Source organism: Amblyomma americanum, chromosome 4 (genome assembly GCF_052857255.1).
Source record: "Amblyomma americanum isolate KBUSLIRL-KWMA chromosome 4, ASM5285725v1, whole genome shotgun sequence".
Lineage (NCBI taxonomy): Eukaryota > Metazoa > Arthropoda > Arachnida > Ixodida > Ixodidae > Amblyomma > Amblyomma americanum.
Window position 1 is genome coordinate 202,892,079 of NC_135500.1, and position 7,745 is coordinate 202,899,823.

A 7,745-nucleotide genomic window follows, 5' to 3' on the forward strand; every position below is an offset into this window, starting at 1 on the left:
TTCTTTCTCTCGCGAGCGATAATGGCCCCACGGGTGAGAACTTTCCGCTGGCCTAGCCTTGCGGAAACGCTATGTCGGCCAAACACGTGCCTGCGTGCGTGCGTGCGTGCGTGCGTGCGTGCGTGCGTGCGTGCGTGCGTGTGTGCGTGGGGTGGAGGCCGGGTTGATTTTGTCCAGGGCTTATGGCGTCGTTGTCCGCTTTGGCGTAGCGTTTCATAACCGGGAACTCTTGCGTTCCCGTGCTTGCCGATGAAGATGAGATGCAGGAGAGCCCTAGAATGGACGGAGCATAGGAACTCTCGCTTTCACATGACCCTGGTAGTAGGTGCTCTATGGAGGGAAGAGGATGAGAGCGGAAAGAGAGAGAGAGAGAGACGGAGGGAGGGAGGGAGGGAGGGAGGGAGGGAGGGAGGGAGGGAGGGAGGGAGGGAGGGAGGTCACGCAGCAATCGTTATCATTTCGCGCCGGAAAGGACCAAAAGTCGGCGGTTTCTTTCCGTCGTCATTTATGTAGAGCAGACTCACTCAGCACTCGGCAGTAGAGTGACCATCCGGATTCAGCCTCTGAGGCGCCGCGATCATTTGGCCGAGTGTCTTCCTTCACGTTCTGAGGTCAGTGAGACCCGTGAGAAGTGTTGCCAGTGTCCTCAACAAGCACCTGCTTTCACAAAAACGTATCCCGCCAAAAGAATATGCAAAGCGACGCAGAAGCAAGCTCAAATTTTTCTCGGAAGAGCAGTAAATTCTGCGCTCTCTTTCCCTCCGCCTGCATCTTTGCGTGCTGACCCGCCCCAACAACAAACCAATTCTAACAGCGCTTACTGCCACTCCAATTGTCGCATGGTGGCAGAGGAGCGCTGAAGCATTTCTAGAAGGCTGAACTGGTTGTTGAAAACAAGATCAGTTTTTTTTCCTTCATACTCCTTAAATAAGAGAACAGAAAGAGGAAACCAGAATGCAAAAAGAAATAAGAGTGACCTCACAAACTTTCAACGCTGTATATTGTCAGGCATTCACAAATCTAGTCCTCTTAAACGAATAGTTATAATCGAGGCAGCCACCAAATGGATTGGAGCCTCTGGTACGCACAGCTCTGCGTACATTTACACCTTTCCAAGCTCTGATCGCAAGATCATTGGGATGATTTTTATTTTGGCGTTCTGGTAGCTGGAAAGGCCAGTTTCATCAGCAATTAGACAAAAGTTAAAATGTTTAGGAGAGGTGCGACTATTGCCTTTTATAACCAACTTCCTCTTTTCTCTACTTAAACAAGCCCTGGTTGAACTCACTGTATGATAAATTTCAATTTTGGATGTACTACTCTTTATCTTCCAAATTTTGGCGCTCTTTATCGCGCGGTGTGCCAGGCAAACTTGACGCTGTCTGGCGCCTTGTTGACTACTGTGAATACGGAAGGGCAACACCGTAAAATTTGACTGATTGGTTAGAGTAATATAAATAAATAAAAATAGCGAGCATGTTGGCACCTCCCGGCACCCCGTTTTCAGGAGGACGCTCCATCTATTCCAAAAAATATCGACGACAGGCGTAGCCAGCAGATAGACAAGTCCGCAGTCACGTAGGAGCGAAAATAAACGCTTGGAACGCATCATAACGTTACCCTGACAATAGCAGGCATGGAATGCGAAAGCATTAGCAACAGCTGCAGCTGTTTCGCATTAAATCGAGTATCAAGGTGTAAATTACAGCAGTGAAGTATAACCTGCACTTTCCTCGTTAGAACACGTCTTCCGCGAGAGCGGTCACGTTATTCAGTGGCTGCCATGAACACCGGTCTTTAACAGTGACAAGCAAAATTCCAGAAAAAAAATTCGCAGATGGTGGCTTGACAATCCTGAGTGCAGTTGTTACCAGTGTGAACGAGCCTGATTGCAGACAAACTACACTTGTGGACCCTATTCCCCTGCGCATGCTTCGACACAGGTCAACCACGTGTAGAAATCACTTGCGCAGCAGCTGCCCTAAACAAACTTAAGGCAATGAAAATAAAAGTCATTTCTTGCCAGAAATACGTTTTGAAACCTTTTTTCATGGCTTCATATGTCACACCAATGTTAACATCTCGCTGCTTATCACATGCGAGGGGGTACCCAAAAGAAACCGAACTTATTTTTGTTTGAACTTATCTATTCACATATTAAGCATAGGCCTTCAATCCCCTTAAAAGTACTTTCCACTTGCACTGATACACTTGTCTAATTTTTAATTATATTTTTTAGAACATAATAATATAATTCGTTTTTTGGGGGAAAGGAAATGGCGCAGTATCTGTCTCACATATCATTGGACACCTGAACCGCGCAGTAAGGGAAGGGATAAAGGAGGGAGTGAAAGAAGAAAGGAAGAAAGAGGTGCCATAGTGGGGGGCTCCGGAATAAATTCGACCACCTGGGGATCTTTACCATGCACTGACATCGCACAGCACATGGGCGCCTTAGCGTTTTGCCTCCATAAAAACGCAGCCGCCGCGGTCTGGTTCGAACCCGGGAACTCCGGATTAGTAGCCGAGCGCCCTAACCACTGAGGCACCGTGGAGTGTACAAATTCATCATTTGTGATGCTTGACAGCGCCTCCGTCGTTTTTTTCCTTCACCTCTGCAACGTCAGCAAAACGCTTTCCTTTCATGTGTATTTTCTTTCTAGCCTACGTAGCCCAGCCTTGGAGTAATATACTCGTGCCGTTACAGAAGCTGGCCGGTGAAGGCAGACAGGCCTCAGGTCATCTTGACGTTAAAAGACCCCTCGCGCACTGTTACTTCGTCACTTTTGTGGTATGTGTAATATTCTTCGATTAAAAAAAAAAGAAGTGTTTCCTATCACGAGAAAGTACTCGCATCAACTTTATGAAGCCTCTTTCATTCAGACTGGTCTTTCACGTACATAAACCTCAATAACTGATGACGACAGCTCGTAGTTATTAAGCCCGCTACCACCAATTTCTCTCTGCGTTCCGACCAGAGTTTGCAGGCTGACTTGATGTCTTGTTAGAGAAGAACAAATTTCTTGTGAAATAATTTCGATCTCATTAAATTTCTTTCTGATAGTGTTACACTTGCTCTGCATTACTTTGGCATCTTTCTATTGCGTTTCTATTTTTTTCATTCAATTAGGTGCCCTTACTTTGCAACGCAAGGGCTGATATCTAACATTTATGTTCAATAAGAAAGAAATGCTCACGTGCCAGAGCACCTGCAGCTTGCAGGCCGCAAAGATGAACCACAGGCCTCGCTATCCCCTCAGGGCCAGCGCGCAACTTTTCTCGCGCGCTGTGCCGAGGAAGGGGCTGAGAGGGAGTCTGGCTCTGGCAACGGGAGAGGGGCCGCTCTGTATATCGATCGGAAACGCAACACACGGGTGCCTCTGTTTCCCTCTTGCCTCCAGACTCCCATCTTTCCGCCGCGGGGCACGCAGCGTCGCCCGGCGGCGTAAAGGGACCGCTGCCGTAAGAGGGATCCGGGATAGCCTGGGATCCTTTGCCTGGGATCGTTTTATCACCCGCGACTCTTCTCCCGGCATGCTTCCTCGAGCGTTGGAACATCCGATGAGACAAGCGCGAGAAGCAGTTGCGAGGGGTGTGAAAGGGTGGGAGGGGAGTTCGGGAGTTGGGAAGCAAGCGGCGGAAGAGACTGATTTGTTCTTCGCCTTCTTTACTGCAACTTAAGCGCTAATGCCACAGACGCTATTACGAGGTGGAAAGCGTGTACGGGACGCCACTGCAAAAATACATGGTGGTATCACTTGGCGAGAATCATGACGCTTCAGTTCATCGCTAAGCAGGCCTTGGTTATCGTGTAGATATGGGAAGATTTCTTTCGATTTCAACCTCATGACGTCAGAAGTTATGACTTCGCCAGTTTTATAACTTGCACAAATAAGTATCATAAAATCTCTCCATTCCTTTCTCAATAAATACGTATGGAACGCATAAGTGAACTTACCAGACAACCGCTGCAGCAATCCTTATAACATAGTTCGAATTAAAGTTAGGCTCAGATGAATGATTCCAAGAGAATGAAATTTTTTTTCTTTTTGGAAACAGCAGAAATAAAGAATTACTAGAGTCTGCTACTGGAAGTCACAATATTTATGACGATTAAAGAAAATTTATATCCTATTTTGCTACATAAATGTATTATAAACGAAGCCTGCGATAACAGTGCAGCCGACGTAACGACTTCAACTATAAAGTAATTTCGGATTTGAAGTTTATCCTGTTTAGACTCTCGTGAAGCAGGCGCACGTTGAAGGAATTCTCTGTAGGTGGTAGTGTAGCCAAAAGCCTGTCCATATTCTTACAAAATTTGTCACTGCCTCAAGAGAATATATAGCCTCATTAGGCTCGTTTCTGCCACAGGCTGTAATTTATTGCTTTCTTCGTTCAAACTCGATAAACATGAGCGAAATGGCACAGCGGTTGCCTGAAGGAAGCTTTTAAATATCCCCAGCTGTTCATGTAAAAGAGATAAAGTTAGTCACAACTGCAACATGTGTAGTACGGTTTTATTCTTACTGAATATACTTTCACTTTATCTTATCCAAAGTGTGCGACAGTGCACTTTTACATATCCTGATATTCATCGACTTCGACTAAACCTTGCCTCAGATGTTCAGAACTCCGGACAGAAAAAAACGCAGCGCAGGTGTCGGAGGGCTACGGCACAGCATATGCGACAAAAGCAAAACCAGCAATAGCTAAACATAGGAAGCTTAGGCACACGTTTAAAACAAAATTTAATGAGCAGTTCTAAGCATGTGTTTGAAGCCACCAGTTAAAAATTGTTCCGAATTTGAAATTCCTCGTTTCATTAGACAGTTTTGAGGCTAAATATAGCTCCTCCAAACTTAGAAGCAAGCTTGTATAAGCTCCGGAGCCGAGAGGTTCTGCGAAGCATAAAAAGAAATGATGCCTATAAAATAGCTCATTTCCTTGAGCTGTAGTTGGTAAAATTTCAGCCGGATGAAATATAATATATTATCGCCAAATTCTGGCACAACAATCCTCGTTGATTCCGCCGAAGTAGCAAACTATCGGCGTTGAATGTTCGCATTTTCTTTTCCTTAGCCGGTGGTTAGACCAACTGTTACAGTATCGTAGCCGCATCGTACGCCGATACTAGTGAGCTGCGCCATTCCATATTTCTTCTACGCCAAAGAATACTGTGCGCCTGAATGTGCTGTCTGATAAGCTGACAGCGAAACTGATGTGAAATTATCTCAGAGCTTTTCTCTTATTTAGGGAAGGCGAGGAGCCTAAGAAAGCAATGTTTAATGCCTGGAACGACAGGTTCGAGGACGATCCCGGCCGCGGCGGTCGAACTTCGATGGAGGCAAAATTCTAGAGGCCCGTGTACCGTGCGATGCCAGTGCACGTTGAAAAACCACAGGTGGTCGAATTTTCCGGAGCCTTTCACTACGGCCTCCCTCATAGCCTCAGTCGCTTTGGGACGTTAAGCTCCTTGCACCATAAAACATACACACCGTTTGATCATGTTTTATTTTCTTGGCACAAACTTCTGGCAACAGTGAAATTGAGCAGGGCTTTATAATGCACTCACTACGACCAGTCCCCGCTTCGCTTTATCAGCACGCTGCGATTCGCCAAGGCCTCTAATTGTCTGGCGCGGCAATGCACTCTCTTTAGTTACTAATTTTTACACCGGCAGTTAAGATGTCGACTACAAGTATCGCAAGAAGGAAGAATGAACAGTTGTTCTTGTCTGAGGTACTACGGCTAACAGCGATTGCAATACACTGATTATTGTGCAGAAGAAGGCACTACTTGAAATAGAAAGTTATTACTATCGTCCACAATATTTGACTATAGAACTTCCCCTCCTCAAAAATAGCATGCATGAATCAGATCAGGTTTATCTGTATCACTTATTGTTAGCATATTTATAAAAACCGACTTTACTCAGCTATTCTAGACATTTCTTTAGTACAGCACCACCTTTTCCATCACAGAGAAAACTGATCCTTGGAACTAGGACGAACTGTGAAAAACAGAAGCAGTGAAGCACTACCAATCTGTACACAGTTCTTCTTTTAACCTTGAAGTTAATGTTTCCCCAGAACATTTTAATGAAAGTATCAAACGCTGCTTGATGGATAATCAATTAATCACATGTAATATAGTTAAACTTGATTTCTTGTTTTGAAGCTTTTATATTCCATTGACATATACCGCCTTTCAATGTTGTATGCGACCGTTCCTTTCGTCACACTGCCTTGTATTTTCTTTATCCGTGCGCAGTAGAAATCTGATTTTGTGTAATGCTTTTGTGCTCTGCTGTGTCTATTTTCGATGAATTGTCAGCATTTTTTTTGTTGGAACAAGTTTACTTTCTTTTCCTACGCACTTTACTGCAAACTCTATAAGAAAGCTGGGGCCTAGTAAGGTATCCCTGACTTTTGCTTCAGCTCCCCCTTTCTTCCTTAAAAAGAAATAAAGACTGACTTGACCTGGCTTCGCTTAGCTCACACCCGCCACGTTGACTTAGAGGCTATGGCGTTCGGCTACTGAATCAAAGGACGTGGCATCGAATTCCATCTGCAGCGGAAGCAGTTCGATGGAGACGTAATGCAAAAAGACCCGCAAGCGATGCGATGTCAGTGCACGTTAAATAACCCATAGGTGTCTAAGAAATCCATGTGCAGCCTTGGGACCTTAAACCCCACACACCATAGCATTTCACACCGTACCGTGTCATGCAATACCATACCATGTCATATCATGTCAGGCGATAGCATACTATACCATACTTTACTATACCGTACCGTATCATACCATACCCTACCGTACCATACTATACTGTACATATCATGGCATGAAATGCCGCGCCATACTATACTGTACTATACCAGCTCTTAATTCACACACTTCCCATATGTAATTACTTTCATTTTATGTTTGTTGCGGCTTGTAGAGTCGAACTTGTGCGCTAGGCCCAGTGTTCGCACAAACAACTGAGACCCGACGGCAGGCTTTGCACGGCTTCTATCTGCAGTCCAGGTCGTTGAACTGATGCGTGGGCGAATCGCCTTCGATGTGCCCGCTTGGCAAAAGCCCTGCCAGTCCGCCGTCCATTACTTTCGGCCTGCTCGATTCCCGGAGATTCGGGATGATCCCCCTCGGCGCCTGTGGGCCCGGTATTGGAGCCCCCGTACCCTGAACAGGCCCCCTACTGGCCTCCCTCTCTGCTCCCGTTCGCTCCCATTTAGGCACGAAGATTAAGTGTCGGCGAAACCTCTTGCTCTCCAATGGGGAGCCACCGCTCTAGTCTGCGGGCTTTGGCTGCATGCGCGAGGCTTCAGAGTCACGGTGGTTAGAAAATTGCTTTCGGCGCGAATGGCTGGAAGCGGGTTCTCAGCGTCTCAGTCCGGAAAATTTATTTTCTTCCCCATCGTTGCAAGAATTGATTTATGCAACAACGGGATTGGTGGGGATGGGGAGGCTAATTAGGCAGCAAATATTTGCACCCAGCACTTCCTTTGCGGACTCCTTTGTCTCGACTTCGCTGTAATGGCCAGAATCAGTGTGCGCTCGGCCAGACTTCGTTTTCAAGGCAATATAATAAAACATGCCTTCATCTCTCCCCTGTTTCAGTTTTATGTCTTGCAACGATGTTTCCCTTGACGGTCACCGCACTCCTTGACTAATATGCATGACACATGGACGCAAGGACGTCTCTCACAGAGGACAAACTTTTGCTCACTGCATATGAA